Here is an 18,495-nt window from a genome sequence, read left to right as displayed (position 1 = left end):
GCAAAAAACTTGAACTCATGGAAACAGAAAGTAAAATGTTGGTTACCAAAGAGAAGATAGGAAAAATGTTGGTCAAAGGACAAAAATTTCAAGTTAGGAGGAATAAGTTCAAAAGAGATCTATTTTGAAATATGGTTACTAGAGTTAATAACAATATACTTTGTACTTGAATATTGCTAAGAGAGTAGATTTGAAGTGTTCTCACCAAGAAAAGTATTGAAGACAATGCATATATTTAATAGCTTAATTTAACCATTCTAAATATACACATGTATCAAAATATCATGTTGCACACCATACATGTACCTTATTTTTACTTGTTAATTAAAAAATGAAGTATTCAGAATCCCTACCTGAATCTCCCAGATCTGTGAAGTATGCAGGGCACTGCATGTATAACACAGTTGTTGAAATATCCAAGTGACAGAATCAGCCTGGGTTTGAATCTCACCTCTGACTAGTTATGAAACTGGGCAACCCACTCTCCTGTGTTTCAGCTTTCTCTGCCTAGCCACAGATGTCAAAGGTACTTAAAGAAGTGCTATGATTAAATAAGTTATTGATGTAAGTAGCAAATGTCCAGCACAAAACAAGTAGGACATGAATGTCAGCTACTATCATGATCCTCTTTTATAGGTGAGGGAAACTGAGACTTGGAAAGGTAAAGTGATTTTCCCTGGTCACACAACCAGTTGGTGGCAGAATGAAGATCTAAGTTTTGTACCTAAACCCTCCAACTTCCTGTCCAATGATCATAGTGAGGAGGAACTACCTTCTCCAGTTTCCCAAACAGTAGACACTCTGTCAAGACCTTTTGTTTTAGACAAGACCAAAAGGTACCTAGTGATGAGGACCCAGGAGAAGGGAAAGCAATGTTTGCTAACATCCTACCATGTACCGGTCCATTCAGAATATGGGTTTGCAAGTCTTTTCTGTAAAAGGCCAGGACAGTGATTATCTTAGCCTTTGTGGACTATCTGGTCTCCATGGCAACCACTCAACTCTGCTGTTCTAGCACTGAAACAGCCATAGATGAAGTGTAAACAAACAAGCAGGGTTGTATTCCCATGAAACTTGACTGTGGAAGCCAAAATTCAAATCAGGTGAAATTGTATTACATTTTGTGAACTGCGAAATATTCCTCTTTTCCTGATTTTTTTACCAACCTTTTAAAAATATAAAAACCAGAGGATGTGGCTCAGTGATAAAGCACTTGCCCAGCATGCACAAGTCCCTGGGTTCAATTCCCAGCACCACACACACACACACACACACACACACACACATGCACACACAAAAGGCATAAAAATTCCAGACACTTGAGGGTCACAATGTGCCAATTCCTGATGTACAGGTTTAAATTCATTTAATCCTGCCAGCCCTGCGAGACTCATTTTACACAGGAGGAAACTGAAGCTCGGGGGGTTTCCTTGTTGGCCCAAGAGCACAGTGTAGTGAGGAGCACAGGTGGGATTCGGTTCCTCTGTCGGTCTGCTCTGATGCCCTTGGATCTGGTTGCTTGAGTTCTACCTCATTTCTTGTCACCATGTAAGACCCACCCTTATGAGAAGTTGCCCCTCTGATGTGTGATGACAATATTTCCTACAAGCAGGCCCTTGGGGAAGCGACATTAATTGGCCAATATTTAGGATACGTTGCTCCAGGAAACAAGAGTTCTCATCCGGGTTACCAGAGACCTGGCTTGCTATGTGGGCCGGGGAAACGACTCTGTATAAACAAATTTTCCCTGAGCTCTGTGGCAATGGTGACAAGACCCATCATCCTTCATTAAGTTAGTTAACCTTTTGTGACTGTATCAAATACTTGAATAATCAATTTAGGAGAAAAGATTTATTTTTGCTCAGAGTTTTGGAGCTTTTGCAACAAGATCAGGTGGGCCCACGGGGTGTAGGGTGTGTAGCACAGCGTGGTGGGATAGTGTGGTGGAGCAAACCCTTCACACCAGGGCTTGGACACAAATGAGAGGAGGAAGAAGAAGGGGTTTCTCAGCCCACTATCCCCTTCAAGGGCACCCCCAAAGAACCCAAAGACCTCCCAGGAGCACCCACCTCTTAAAGTTTCTACTTCCTCACCCACATGGCAGGTAGCCCTCTTGGGATAACCCAGAGAGGTGGACTGGTCTTGAGGATCTTGGCATCATATTGGGCAAGTGGCAGCAAAAGGTGGGTGAGATGTGCATGTCTGAAAGAGCAAACCGGGCTCTGAGTTTTCCTGGAGGGCGTGGCCTGGGGCTGCAAGAGTTCTCAGAAGGGATTTCTGGGCTTCTTCTCCTCCTTCCTCCCCACATCCCACATCTCAGAAATCAGGCTTGGCTTCTGCCTCCAACTGCCAGGCACACTCTCAGCTGAGTGAGGGGTGAGGCTGGGGTCTGGCCTCCACCCCTTCCCCCGGAGACCCAGGAGGGCCCTGAGCTGGAGCGGTTGCTTCCAGACAGCAGCCAGACTGCTGTTGTAGCGCCTGCCCGCAGGTCTGAGCTTGTCTAGCTCCACAGGAAGGGAACACGCCCCCGCCCCTGCAGTGGGTGCAGTCTACCCAGGAGCTGCAGCAAGCCAAACCTGCCTGAGCAAGGGTGAGCGCAGACCTGGCACTTACCTATTTATTTTGTATTCTTTTAAAATCATTGTTTCAGAATTCAACAGTCTCCAGATAAAGAGTTTAGAAAATCTGGAGAAGGCAAAAGAAGAAGAAAACGAACGCCCTCCGTAGTCCTGCCTGGAAGTACCTACTTTTCTTTTCTTCTCCGTCTTTTATCTAGGCACATGTGAGCTTCTTATCCAAATGGGGTCACAGGATAAATTCTGCTTGGGAAATCTGTTTCCCTTTCATTGAGCACTGCAGAGCCAACAGCTTTCCATGGGAAAGTTCTGATAGGTCCTCCCTCAGAGGTGTGAAGGACTGGCTGTGTATTGGAGCCACAGATCCCAAATGGATTATAGGGTCCAGCTTTTTTTTAGTAAGAGTTCTGGGGCAGGCTCTGCAGTTCAGTGCAATGGAAAAGCCCCAGGCTCACTGTTTGCAGCCAGGTGTTCCTGCCCCAGCCCTACCTGACTCACGGTGCCATCTTAGACTAGTCACTTCTTCCCTCTGGGCCTCAGTTTCTTTGCCTATAAAACGGGATGCTGGGGAGCGTTTTGCCAGCTCTAATGTTCCATGACTAAGCACTTGTAAGCTCACAGGAAGACTCCAGAAGACTCTGGCAGCATTAGCTACCCAGGGGAAGTTGCTTCTCCCCAACTTCTTGCCCCTGGCTTCCAGCTCAATGTAGGCAGAGGGGGTGGGGGGTCTTGATGGGGAAACTGAAAGCCCTCTGGAGTCATCAGTGACCTCTGCTAGCAAGGGCCCCAGGGCTCTGCAGGTCGCTGACTGTCTCCAGCTTCCGGTTCCCCACCCCTGTGAAGAGGGAAGTTGCAGCCTCAGTGCCAGACTGAGCTCACCACTCCTCCGCGGCTGGGTCATGGTTTAGTAGCCAGAGTCAGCGGCCAACAGCTGCTGGTTACAATCTAAATGCAAACCACGTGACTGGGCAGTCTCAGGCAGCGCCAGGGCCAAGGCCTGGGGATCTTGGGTGCTGAGGGGCCTGGGGGACGGAGAAGGACCTGGGACTGGCTTGCTTGGGTGGGCAGACCTTCTTCAATCACCTTCCTTGTTCAGTTCCGCTTGCTTCAGGAGCAGCAGCTGGCTTTTCTCAATGTAGTTTGAAGAGTCCTGCCATGAATCTTGGAGGCCCAGGCAGCTGCTTGTGGAGGCTTCAGGGGCAGGACTGTCATGAAAGATGAGCAGCAAGATCCCTTTCCTAGAGCTTGGGCAGCTTACCCTCCATATTCTCTAGTAGAAACAATAGGAATAATAAAAAAACAGCCTCCACACTACGGCCACTTGGCACATGCTGGGAAATGAGCTGGATGTTTACTAGCTTCCTCGTATTCATTAGACAGCTATGTCTTATTCACTAGGCATAGTGAGGTCCACTAGCATTATCCCCATTTCACAGATGAGGACATTAATGTTCTCAAGAATTCCCAGCTAATGGGAGCTAACATAGACTCAGGACTCTGCCCCTGAGCTTGGTCTCTTAAGGACCCTACCATTCTACCTCCTTGAAGCTTCATGATGGGATTGGGAATCTCCCACGTGGCTTTGGCTTTTCCTTATATGCAGAAACTCCTGGAGGCTTCAAAATTTCATCTTTTCCAAGCATCTACATGCTGGGTCCCATCCTCTCCAACAGTGTAGGCAGAAATGTGTAATTCTTGGTCCTCAAACACTAGGAGTTTAATATTTCATTAATGAGACAAAGGACACAGATCCCAGGGTTCTAGGATGCATTTATAGTTTCATGGCATCCTGGAAATAAGAATTTTTTAAATGTTTTCATTGGTGCATTATACTTCTACATAACAGTGAGGTGCTTTTTGACATATTCATAAATGTATATAACATAATTTGTTCCATTTCAATCCCCAGTTCCTCCCTTTTCCCTTCCCTCCCTGCCCCAAGCTCCTTCCTCTACCCTACTGTCTTTCTTTCTATTGTTTTTTAAAAATTGAAACACTGTAGCTAGGCATAAAAGTGGAATGAAATAGACCAGATAATGCTGTGTGCAGGTATGAATATATCACAGTGAATTCCACTTTTAAGCCTGAGTGTTTTGGGGCCAGCCTTTCTGCCACTTGCCAGTTGTGTGACACTGGATTAAGCATCTTATCCTCTCTGTTTCTCAGAGAATCCTATTCATTTTATAGAGTTGGTTCTGAAAGATTAAAGAAAAGGTATAAAAAGTACCATCACATAGTATGTACTTAATAAATATTAGCTATTATTTTAAAGTCTAAAACAACAGGGCCCTAAGCTTGGGTTTTTTTCCACCTTATCGGCTTAAGCAGTTGTATGACTTTGATTGCTTACTCTGTGCTCCAGTTAAGAACAGGATTGTTGAAAAAGTAAACGAATACACATGTATATATGCACATACGCATACACGGATACCTCTGTATTACGTACGTGTGTCTAGTGCAGTAATATGTGTGTATTTACTATATACCTGACACATATTCACGTAGGAACTGTCTAATGTATGCTAATGGGTGTGAAGCTGTATCTTACCGTGGTTTTGATTTTCATTTCCTTAATGATTACTTATGTAAAGCATCTTTTCGTAAGTCTGTTGGCCTGATGTGCTTCAGTTTGTCTTAGCCATTTTCCATTATATCTAGAGGCAAAGAGGAACTCTGATCCCAGTGAGAAGTGCTTCCAGGTCCCAGTGATACAAGGATGACTTTAACTTCGCAAACAACTGCTCGGGTCTGGAACGAGCTACCCCATGGTAGGGTAGGGAGGGCTCACGGGCAGGCAGAGTGTTCATCAGATGCCAGGTTTACACAGCAGTTTGTAGTTTATAGATACTATCTCACTTGATCATCAGAGCAGCCTTGCAAAGTGCAGAAGGCAGATGAGGAAATTGCGTTTCAGAGATGAGAAGACAGAGATGGAAGGAGACTGGCCCTTGAAAATCACAAGCACTGAAACAAGTGACAAGCCATGCATGGCAGACAGGGCTGCCTCCCACCCCACATCCGTTCTCCCCTTCGCCTCTTATCGGAGCCCTGGTTTTGTTCTTTACCCTACCTGTTCATAACTCCATGTTTTAGTCAGCTTTGTTGCTGATGTGACTAAATGATCTGACCAGCACAATTATAGAGGAGGAAAGATTTATCTGAGGGTTCAGGGTTTCAGAGGTCTTAGTCCATAGAAGGCTGGCTCCATTCCTCAGGGCTCAAGGTGAGGCAGAACATCATGGTGGAAGAGTGTGGCGGAGGGAAGCAGCTCACATCATGAGGAGTAGAGAGAAAGACTCCACTCTCCAGATACACAATATATACCCCATAACCACGCCCCGATTCCCACCTCCCCCAGCCATACCCTACCACTTCAGTCAATCCCATGGGGGATTAATTCATTGATTGGGTTAAGACTCTTAGAACCTAATCATTTCTCCTCAGAACCTTCCTGCATTGTCTCGCATGTGAGCTTTTGGAGGACACCTCACATCCAAACCATAGCACTCCATGAATATGCCTAAGACAATGACGGCAGCTGCACTGCTTGCCTGGAGATTGGTGGTGTAGTGGCTCTTATAATGCAGTTCCTAGGTGGGACACCGAGAGTTGCAGCCTCTATTTTAGGGGGATCCAGACTACGGATGATGCCCAGGAGCAGAAAGATAGAAAGAACCTGGTTCCAATACCATATATTCTCTATAATAGCACCCTGGGTTTTTCCTTACTTCTTGTGGTATAAACTAATAAATTTCCTGCTTGTTGAGCTCAATTTGAATTATTATTATTGAGATTATTATTAATTATTTGTAAAAGAATTGATCCCCTCAAATGATGGGTGGACTCATAAATTGATGGAAAAGCAGTGTGAAAACTTGATTCAAAAACACAAATGTCACACTCTTGCTTCCCCATCTTGGGGTTGCTGGCTACTAGGTCAACCTGAAGCCTGCTCAGGGACTGGACAGGGCAAAGGCCAGAAGACAAGAAAGGACAGAGTGGGTTTGAACATGGCTGTGAGAAAGCACCAAAGGTCCAAATAGAATTGAACCTGTTGTCACAAGTCCAATGCATTAAAAGAGTTTTAACTGAAGTCTCCAACCTATGGTGGATGAGAGAGGTGAGTGGGAGGAAGAGGATCTGAAATAAACCAGTCTGCATGGTGCTGTGTCAGCCTCCTCTAAAGGAAAGCAAATCACCATCAGAGGAATCATAGCAGCAGCCGTGTCAGTATTAACTAAAATTCAATGAACATACATTATTTTATTCAGTCTCACTACAACCCTGTTTATATAGCCTTATTTGACATTTAAAGCAATAGAGGTTTAGAGAGAGTATGAGGTTTGTTCAAGAAGGACCAGTGTGGTGACCCATGCCTATGATCCCAGTTATTTGGGAGGCTGAGACAGAAGGATTACAAGTTCAAGGCCAGTCTGGGCAACTTAGCAAGCATCTCTCTATAAATAAATAAATAAATAAATAAATAAATAAATAAATAAATAAATAAAAAGAAAGGTCTGGGGGCGTAGCTCGGTGTGGAAGAGCACCTTCTGGGTTCAATCTCCAGTAACAAACACACACACACACACACACACTCTTCAAGGTACAAGCTAGAAAGTGCCAAAATGTGGAGTTTTAAACAATTTATTGGAATTCCACTCAATACTAACTTCTTATTGCAGTCAAACCGTTCATAACCATTTCTGTTCCTGATCAATTCTCTAAGAAAGTAACTCAGTGGGGCAAAGACTGCATGCACAAACATTTCCATTAGAGGTTTTATTTATTTATTTATTTATTTATTTATTTATTTATTTATTTTTGGGGTGCTGGGTATTGAACCCAGGGCCTTGTACTTGCAAGTCAAGCACTCTACCGACTGAACTATCTCCCCAGCCCTAGAGTGTTTTATATCAGCAAAGGAAGCAACTTAAATGTACATCCGGGAATTTTTTAATAAAGTATGCCATATCCAATCAATGGAAAGGTAGATGAAGAACTTCAACTAAAACATGCCTGGCCTCTCCGGCCATCCTCTGCCTCTTCCCACGAGAGGTGGAGAACGCTTTTGTCTGACAGTGAGTTTGGAGAACAGCTGCCATTATTCACTTCCAGATATGCCCCTTGCAGTAAGGACCCACTCTGGGTTACAACCCACTTTCTGTCAAGTGGCGAAACCAGCAGTGGTTTGACCAGGGTGGGTTAGGGAAAGGGAGCCAAACATAAATATTATTTTTAAAAATAATAACTCTGGAACTTACATTGGACAATAAGCAATAAAGAGAACAAAGTAGAAAATGGTGTGCACACCATTAAGGCAGAGTGTTAAAAAAAAAAAAAATCTGTGCACACATGATCATGATTGAACCCTGAAGTGGGATCGTAGGTGAACTCCGCCCATTCTCCCAAAGATGCTTTCGACATCGCAGAAGCATTAAATTGCGAAGAAGAGCAGAACAGATCTGCTAGGGGCAACAAGGTGTCAGAATCACACGTGTGTACCAGCTCGTTCACTGGTGGGAGAAAGGCCGCTGGGTGAGTGTCTGGGAGCATGGTCCTGGCTGAGACGTGGCTCAACCTCATCTGACCTGCAAATATCAGCCTGACCTTCCAGAAGGCTGAAGCCAGGTGGGATTCTCCTCTGCTGATCCAGTTTTCCTTCAGTCTGAAGTAGAGAGTCCTGAGCACAGTCCCTGCAAGCATCTACAGAGAAGGAAACTTCAGCTTTAACTTCAGACAGCTTGAGTCCCGAAGCTCCATGGGGTAAGTGAGGTTTTTTGGAGCTTGATCAAGATGCTGGTGACATCATTGAAGTGCCAGCAGAGAAGCAAAGATGAACACACTCTAAAATTTTCTAGAGGAAGTGAGATGCAAATGAGCAAGGGGCAGGAAGAGAGAGACACATGCTAAGGTGTTGGACGGTAAGAGATTTTCTCAGCACAAAGAAGGGCAGTACAGCAGGCGGGTACTCTCTTCTCCTCCATTCACAGAGGCCTTTGTTACAGTGGAATGACAGGGTTGTGGCATGAGACCAGCTGCCTTCACTGGTTCCTAGCTGTGTGTGTACAGACAAGCACTTAGCCTCCCTGATCCTCAGGTTCTTTAAGTGGCCGTAGCCATTCCTCCAGCACAGAATTAGGTGAGATGTTCTGAGACAACCCTTCTCCCAGTGCCTGTCCACACTGTTCTTCCTACTGAAATGGAGATCTCTAAAACCATCCCGGGTGTAGACTTAGCTCCAGACTCCACCCCAGGCGGCAAAGCATTAACTGGCCCTCCAGACCCACTCCATGAGATGACAGCCAATCATTCTCCCTTCCTCTCCAGCAAGGGCCAGAGAAGCCAGCATGACTTTCCTTAAAGAGATGGGAAGGGGAGATGCCTTGAGAGCTGCACCCCAGATCCACCCTACTCTGCGGGTGTTTCCGGATGGCGTGTGATCGAAAGTGGAAACCTAACCTGAAAGGGCTGAAGGAGGCTACCAGGAGCCCGCATTCTGGGGGTGGGGGAAGAGAAAGGGACAAACCCAGGCCGAGGAGGTGGCAGGCAGCAGGAAGACCCAAGGTGGGGAAGAGAGAGTGAATTTAAACAAGGGAAAGACACTTGCGTCTGTCCTAAGTATATCCGGTATGTGACCGTGGGAGGGGAAGCAGGTCTGGAGGTAGGAGTGCAGGGAAATGGAGGAAAAGGTTGAGAAATGAAGAAATGAGGAAGAAAGGGGAAACAAGAAGGGGAGGAAAGGCAGGAGGAAGACAGAAGTGTGAAAAAGGAATGAGGTGTGGTGAGACGGATGGAACCACCTGAGAAGCCCGGCCAGTCCTCGGCACCTAGGAGCCTAACCAATCACGCCCACCCTGCGAGCGCTCTGAACTCAGCACGGTGGGGCGGCTCTACCTCCCCGGATGCAGGACTGCTTCTCCATCAGGTGAGGCCAGGGCAGTGCCCTTGCTCCAGGATAAAGACAGTTTTCCATCCACGAAGAACAGCAAACAGTGATGTGAACAATGCCAATTACCCTTGGCAGAGCCTCATCTGGCCTGGGAGAGGGGACAGTGATTTCTTCTGAGAAGGTCAGACTTGGTTACGGTTGGAAAGAAAGCCAAATTTGTCTTTCTGAGTCTTCTCTCTAGGTTTTGTTTGTTTGTTTGTTTGTTCGTTTGTTTGTTTTGTGTGCTCAGATTTCTCGTGCCCTTGACCCTGGGTCAAACTTTGCTGATGAAGAACAATCTTCTAAACTCACTGATCCAAAGGCAAAGGAACTTAAAAAGTTCAGATGGTAGACTTGGAGGCATCAGCCAGCAGAAGGGTCTTCTCTGAAGGATATCAGATGGTGGCCCCGCCTCCTGCTTCCTATGCTGTCACCTCCCCAGCATGACTTCCTTCCAGGGGACTTGACTGGGCCCGTCACAATGATTGCGCTGTGAGCTGGATAGAAATCTGGGCCAGATGCCCTGAGCCCCTGTTTCTCACAAGACCAAGGTGGGGATGGGCGGGGCTTCCTCTTCAGTTCTGCAGGCAGAACCAAGACAGGCACAGCTGGCAAGGGTTCGAGGCTGCCCTCTGGACCAGGGTGTTTCCCCAGAGATGACGTCAGAGCCGCTCAGTGTACGTGCTGTGCGCATGCCCACACATGTGAACACGCCAATTATATTTGCTGCATCTTAATATGCTTTAAAAATAAGATTGTGAGATAAAGTCCTATGTATATTTTTATAATACGTACACGAAACCTCAAATGGGAGAAATTTCTAATTACCAATGATGTTATAATAGTATTGTGGTTATGTTATTCTAAAGAGTTTGTTTTAGAGATACATAATGAAATATTTACAGGTAAAACGATATGATGGAATTTATTTCAAAATAACCCAGGAGTGGGGAAAGAAGTAGGAAGCAGAGATAGATAAAATGCGTCGTGAGTTGGTAGATGGAGAAGCTGGGGGCTGGCCAGGTGGCAATTCATTATAATTTCCTCTCTACCTGTATATATAGGGGTGATCAACTTTTCAATAATCAAAGTGTTTTTAAAGAGACTTTTATCTTCCATTTGTGTCACATGGTATCCTTCCCTTAACCTTTGACTTATTTGGGGGGAAAAAAATCACTAATTCCACCTTATCTTCTTTCAGTCCTTTTTCTGCCTATAGATATACATAGAGTGAAAGAAATTGTACTCTAATTGTTTTTTATAAAGTGTATTGAAAAGAAGACCTATTTCTTTGGTCAATATTATTGTGCCGTACATTCTATTTTAGGAATTTCAAATTCATGTCTTGTACTAAATTCTTGAGATACTTCTTAATAAAGAGGGTGTCTGTGGTCAAATGGTCTTGGAAAAAGCTGCATATTGTGTACAGCACTCCAGTCCTGGTGAGCAGGGGCTGGGGGGGCTTGTTCCCCACTGATCTAGTGTCTAGTACAGGGCCTGGCCGCAGCCAGCATTCAAGGAGTGATTGATGGGTGAAGAAATCAGGACTAGCTCCACAGCAGAGAAACCCATCCGCCTGTTTATCTGGTGTTTCCCCCAAACACACTCGTCTATGCAAGCCTTTTAACAATGAACATCCTTATACTAATATCCCTTGAAATGAGCATTTTGGGAAATGAGTTTCAAAGCATATTATAAATAGGGTTAAAACTCATCTCACAAGGTCCCCAGTAAGTTGACAGAGAAAGACACAAGTTTACAGTCCAGGACTACATGGACTGTTTCTTCACCTGTAAACTGGGTCCAGCATCCCAGATGGCTGAACTGGGAATCACACCCAGGCTGGTACCCCACTCACTTTTTTTTTTTCCCCCAAATCCTCTCCCAATGTCTTGGGTTGCACATACCTATTCTGGTGGGGGATGCAGGAGGAGAGTGAACAGGAAGTCTTGGAAGGTATAGTGAGTGAGGGTCAGCCAAGTGTTCTCTTTTCCACCATGAACTGTGGCGTAGTGGGTGGAGTCAGTCTAGGGAATAAGTGAAGGACCAGAGTGTTGCCTTGACTAGCCCCACATTAAGAGAAGGAATGGGGGAAAGGGCCCAGAGGAGGAGCAGGGGTGGAGAGAGAGGTGTGGCAAAGACAGCAGTTTACTAAACTATATCCTCCTCTGGACTCACAGGTGGACTACATTTCCCAGCCTTCCTTGCACATAGGGTTCCAGTCAGTAGTGTGGAAGTGGAAATGATGGTCCCCCAACCAGGCCTGGCCACAGAAACCTCCCAAAGAATACTCTTCTATGCTCCTTTTCTTTCCACAAACTGAAAGGAAATGACCCCACAACATTTGGAAGTCACATGTTTAAAATTACAGAGTTTTCATCAGCTCAAACTCTCCACCTTTCCCCATTATCCCATCTATGCAGAAACCATGATGAGTGCTAGATGACTCCCCCCATCATTGTCTACATGTTTAAGTCATTGCACATTATGAATCAATTTGTTTTTTATTATTTTTGGTAACTCCCGCCCCCTGCCAAGGCAGTGAGCTCCTGCATAGGAGAGAGTTGCCTTGCTGGGGTAGGGTGACCTGGACCCACAGCTGATTAACATAGCAAGAAATCATCTGAGTAGTGTGCTAAACTATTGATGGTGTTATTGAAGTGTAACCCAAACTATCCTGACTCATACAAATTAATCCCCCATTGTGATCACAGATAGCAAATATTATTATTATTATTATCATCATTTTTTTTTTTTTTGGTAGTGCTGGGAATCAAACTCAGGGCCTAATGTGTGCTAGGCAAGTGCTATACCAGTGAGCTACAACCCTACCTCTTCTTGTCATTTCTTCATTCTGAAAAGACTTTGTAGATTATTAATTCATCAAGGGTTTTTACTCACTGAACTGTAAATGTTGGAATCTTATCACAGGAACCTAAGTTTTCACTATTGACTTTTAGGGGAAACCCATGAAACTCATTCCATTGCATCAGCATAAAATTCAAACCTTCTACTATGGCCTACAAGACCGCACAAGAGCTGGTCTTACCTCCCTCTTCAATCTCATTTCCTGTTGTTTGCTTTCCTGTTCACTCTGCTTCAGGCACATTAACCTCTTCGTTCCTCAAAACCACCAAGAATTCTCGTCCCAAGTCTTTACATTTGCTGTGTCTTAAAAAAAAAAAAAATCTCATATCTGTTCCAGTTTGGCTCAAGTATCACCTCTTCTCTTCATACAGACCTTCCCTGGCTCCCTTGTGAAAGTTCCCCTGCACCCTCTACCCACTTCCTTGGTGTTAACAAACTACTAATCTGTCTTTCTGTGCTGTTGTATCCTTAGTATCCTGGGCAGTGCCTGGGACACAGAGGTGCTTCCTTAATCCTGTCCAGACTAATGGAGGCAATGGATCTGCCCACCAGGATCTAGACCATAATCTCTTTGAGGAGTGAAGGCAGGTCCTGTTCATTGTTGGCTTTTCCTTGTTCTAGTTCATGCAGTGTATACAAAAGGTATCTATTAAGTTCCCTGATGATTAGAAAACTTTTATGTTCCTTCATATCATGGTGGAGTTACTTGGGCTTTTTGTTCTTTCACTTGCCTACACTCTATCAAGTTGTCTCTTTCTTCTCTCTCCTTTTCCCTCCCTCCCCATATCCTCCTCTAATTAGGTTCAGTTCAACAAGTCTCTTTCTCACCCACACAATGCTGTCTGGAGCAACACTCTTCTGTGGTTGGGGAACAATATCCAGCAATAAATTTGATTTTGACCTGGCTTCACCTCTGTGTTCTATACCCAAGTCTTTTCTGCAACTGTTGATGCTGAGCCCAGTCAGGACTTGGCTGGAGCCTTATGCCTGAACACTGGAGCCCAGAAGTTTTTACCCCATGGGTGTTTTGAATCTGTTGCCATCTCTCTGAAAGGTTTTTCCTTTCAGGTAGACTGTGAGGCACGTTCAGGCAGAAAGGAGCTCTCTGCAGTGGCCTGGGACTGCCCGAGTCAGAAGATGTGCCACTCCTTTGGATTTCTGTGCCATGATGGGCACATCATCTGGGAAGTCTGGTTTATGGCACAGGAAAGGAGAGAGCATGGTATTCTTTGGGTAGAATGAGATGATGTTGGGGAGAGGTCTTAAGTGAGGCCAAGTGGAAAAAAGAGCTTGGAATTTGGAAGAATTGAGATTTCATCAACTCCTGAACCCAAGACCCAATAGTAGATGTGTATATGGTTCACATGAGCCTCTGTTTACTGTCTGTAGGCCAGAGGAATGAACTCCTGCATTCTCAAGAACTTTTGGTTGCAAGGAACAGAGACCAGCTTAGGCTAACAGAGAATGAAAGGGATTCATTATAAGGACACCAGGATGCCTCACAGCAACCAAAGAACCTACAAAATGCCCAGACTTAAGAAATAGTTTATGCTTATGTTTTTCTCTGAGTGTAGGCATTATTCTTATTTTTCTTACTTCTTAATTCTCTCATTTTTCCTATTTTTCTATTTCACATGGAGGGAGGTTTTATGGCTACCCCATAGCTTCTAAACTTGTGTCATATATATTCAACTACATTCCAGTCCCAAATTTCAAGAACAACTCTGATTGGCCAGGCTTGTGTCTGCCACTGGATCCAATCAGTCGTGGGATAGAGGTTGGGGTTACACAGAACTCATGGCTGCCAGGAACTACTTTTCAAGATCAGAGAAGGAACTATAACTTGTGGGCTGCCTGCAAATCCCAGGGTCTCATGAGGAGGATAGTCACTGAATGATCTCTCAGGTTCTATAAACAGAATGGTGTTCATCTCTAACTCAGAACACACAGACATCTCATGATGATTCTATAGGGAATAAAGGCATAATGCTTTGCAGATCTCAGATTTTCCATGAGTTTTCAATGCCTCAGTCTATGCACTCAAAGTCATTGTATTTTAGGATTCTAATTTTTTCAGGGAGCTTTGAGAATCTACATACTCCATCCTCTACCTTAGCAACCCCATCCCACCTCCCCAACTCCAACAAAAGATTCCAAAGGTGTGTGTGTTGTGGGGGCGGCTTTTTCTTTCTTAAAAGGAACTGACTAGAATAAAACTTGATGAAGTCTAACTTGAACTCCATTGATTAAGCAATTCTTTTCAGATCAAGAATCAGGAAGGATGGCTCACACCTGTAATCCCAGCAGCTTGGGAGGCTGAGGCAGGAGGATCTTGAGTTCAAAGCCAACCTCAACAACTTAGTGAGGCCTTAAGCAGCTCAGTGAGACCTTGTCTCTAAATAAAATACTAAAGAAAAAGGGCTGGGGGTGTTGCTCAGTGGTTAGGCACCCCTGGGTTCAATCCAAAAAAAAAAGAAGAAAAAAAAAAAAAAAGAACCAGGAAGGAAGAGAACTTTTCCATCCTTCTATCTCTAAATGACAGTAAAGATTTGATAAGTAAAAGGAAGATGTGGAATAGTTACCTAACTTTTCTCAATTTTTTTGATCTGTAGAGAAAGAATAACATTTCATAGGATTGTTGTGATAATTCAAAGACACCAGCATTGACATGTAGTAAATAAAGTCTGGCTGCTATTGTTGAAGATAATGGTCTCTGTGGTGATGGTAGTGATGATACTAGAGGTGAGAGTGGATGGTGCTGGTGGTGGTGTGGAAACGATGCTGGTGATAATGGTCGTGAGGTCAGTGGCGGAGCTGTGATGATTAATTGTGAAAAGAAAACAAGAATGCACAAAGTTTGCCCAATATATAGGGTCACATAATGAATAAATGAAGGAGATAAATATCTCCAAGTACACCAGTCACCACCTACATATCAACCATAGATCTGACCAACATAAATCATGCCAGTAGATGTTTAACAAATGCTCTGCAGGAAATGAGAAAAGAGAAGAAAATGAGAATTTTAGTTACTATGTGCACTTAAAAGGAATAAAGATAATTTTATTTTAAATAATAATGCACAATTATCAAAACTACAAGCAACAATACATATTGGTAAGGATGTGGGGGAAAAGATACACTCATAATTTGCTGGTGGGACTACAAATTGGTGCAGCCACTATGGAAAGCAACATGGAGATTCCTTAGAAAACTGGGAACGGAACCACCATTTGACACAACTATCCCACTCCTCAGTTTACACCTAAAGGACTTAAAATCAGCATACTACAGTGACACAGTCACATCAATGTTTGTAACAACTAAATTCAGAATAGCCAAACTATAGAAACAAACCAGATGTCCTTCAACAGATGAATGGATAAAGAAAATGTGGTATGTATATATATATATATATATATATATATATATATATATATACACACACACACACACACACACACACACACACACACACACAGAGTGGAATATTACTCAGCCTTAAAGAATGAAATTATGGCATTTGCCAGTAAATGGATGGAGCTAGAGAATATCATGCAACGTGAAATAAGCCAATCCCCAAAAGTCAAAGGTTGAATGTTTCCTCTGATATGGGGGCGCTAATTACAACGGAGGTACTTTGGATTTGGCAGAAGGAAGGGAAGGAAGAGGAGGAGGTATAGGGGTAAGAAGGATAGTAGAATGAATCAGACATTATTACCCTATGTGCATACATGACTGCGTTACTGGTGTGATTCTATACCTTGTACAACCAGAAGAATGAGAAGTTATACTCCATTTATGTGTGATGTGTCAAAATGCATTCTACTGTCATGGATAACTAATTAGAACCAAGGAAAATAAATAAAGAATAGTGCACAAAATAGACTTTTTTCATTGTCTTCCTTTCAATGAGCTTGGTACATAAAGTCACACACCATTAATTCAAATTATATCTTCAAATATGCACATTTCTCTCTTTTCTTTTTTTTTTTTTTTTTTTTTTTTTGCAGTGCTAGGGATTGAACCCAGGGTCTTGTGCTTGCAAGGCAAACACTCTACCGACTGAGCTATCTCCCCAGCCCCACAAATATGCACATTTCTAAATTTGTTACCATCCTACTGTGGGATTCCATCCTATTCCTACGTGAGTTTGACCTCCGAGGTTCTGTGTAAATCCACTTTGTGACTGACATGACCAAGTCTAGGATCTAGGGGCACCTGTTCCCTGGGTATTTCCAGCTGCCCCAGCTACTTTATTTGCCACAGTTTGAAAGCCCTGCTAATCGTAAAGGCTTAGCTCCCTCATCACACTTGGTTAGCTAGTTATTCAAGGTCATTTATTTATCAGGAAGATTGCTGCCCAGTTACCTATTTATCTAGACACTTCAGCCATATTTATTTTATGAGAGTTTTTTCTCACCAGTACTCAGTTGCCTGTGTACCATTCACCCTGTGAGTGTGAGCCAAGAATGGATTTCTTGAAGAGTTCAAGTTTAACTAGAATGGCACTCTTTCTTTACTCTGATGGATTGCTCCTTTTCTGGGAACCAGTTCTGTGAAAGAATTAAACATTGTCCCTTTAAAAGAGTCCATGACCTGTTGCATTTAGTCTTTGAATTCAGCCCCATGTCCCCTAGTCTTGCTCTTCATACTCCTGTTCACATTTGGTTTAGATTTGACTTTGCTTAAGGAGAGCAAGATTTATTACTACAAGTCAGAAACCATTAGATCCCAGTATTTTAATAAAAACCCTAATCTGCCAGAGAGAGCAATGATGTGGCTCTACTGCAGTCTCACTACACCAGTGTCCCCAGATATGGAACTGCTGCTTGCATATACTTAGAAGTTTTCAAGTTGACTAAGTGCTCTCACCTCTTAGCCTGTATGATTCTGAAACACCCCCATATGCTGTGATGGGAAGGAAAAGAATAACAGTAATTCATGCATTTTATAATGCTTATTTATGGAGCAAGATAGACATGCCAGAGGCTGGGATGTGTCAGACACTGAGACTGAGTCTGTACTGCTGCCCAACACCGACACATCCCAGTTCACAGGTAGCTTAGGGGTGGCGGATCACTGATCCCTCCATAGGCAGGAACCCCAGTAAAGAATCCTTACAGCTTATTTCACTGCTCATCAATGATGAGAAAAAGCTTCTCACCCTCATTTTGTACCTGAAACTCCCAGAGATTAAGTCACTCAGCTGATAAGAGAAGAGATTATGCTCAGACTGTGGCTTTTGAATACCAAGACTGCAGATTGCATTATGGATTCTTTCCAAATAGCGTGATCTCGTGTCAAGCTCTCCTTCCCAGTTTCCCACATCCACTGATTCAGCCTAGGAAGGTGGCTGGTGCAACACATATCAGATATTGAACATTTAAAATGAATTACTTTGAGGATTTCATCCTTTACAGAGGCTCAAAAGAGAGGATAGGCTGGACTTTGTGTGACCCGTGAGTTGTGTTCGAGTGGAAAGAGGATGGCAGGGTTGCTGGGAGAGGTGATCCAGGAATTCCCAAGGGCTGGCCCTGACTCAGTAAGTCACCAGGTCAGTTATTTGAAATGAGTCATTTGTGGCATGGTGGCAAGCAGCCTCAGTCCCTCGCTAAACTATCGGGAAGCCGGCAGGCGAAATACTCCCCTCTGAGAGCATGATCCTAATAATAATTGCTAGAATTTGCATGCCCCTCTACAGTTTGCAAAGCACTTTCGACCCAGTTTTTTCATGATCTGGTATTGTTTACTGGACTGGTTGCAACAGGGAACAAGGCTCACACCTAGTTTGGTGGGGGTTTTCTATGTTCTTAAGAGTAAAATCCTTCATCAAAACGAAATCTCTCTCATGACTCTACGGTTTAAGCTGATACAAATGGAATTTCTGTGGTGGGAAGGGAGAGGGAAGGGGCACAGCCCATCCTTAAACCTTTGCTCTGACCTCTGTGTCTGTTTCTGAGGGGTCGCCAAGGAACCCCCAGGACGAGCAAACCTGCACAAAACAAATGTTGTTCCTAGTGACTCATCCCTCCACTTCCACTTCCAGGAAAGGATCGATGAGCGCCCTTGGAGGTAACCCGAGGTTTAAAGACTGTTCTTGTCTGCGAAGCCACCAGGACT

The sequence above is a fragment of the Sciurus carolinensis genome, chromosome 11 (genome assembly GCF_902686445.1).
Source record: "Sciurus carolinensis chromosome 11, mSciCar1.2, whole genome shotgun sequence".
Taxonomy (NCBI): Eukaryota; Metazoa; Chordata; class Mammalia; order Rodentia; family Sciuridae; genus Sciurus; species Sciurus carolinensis.
Note: the sequence above shows the minus strand (reverse complement) of the source record.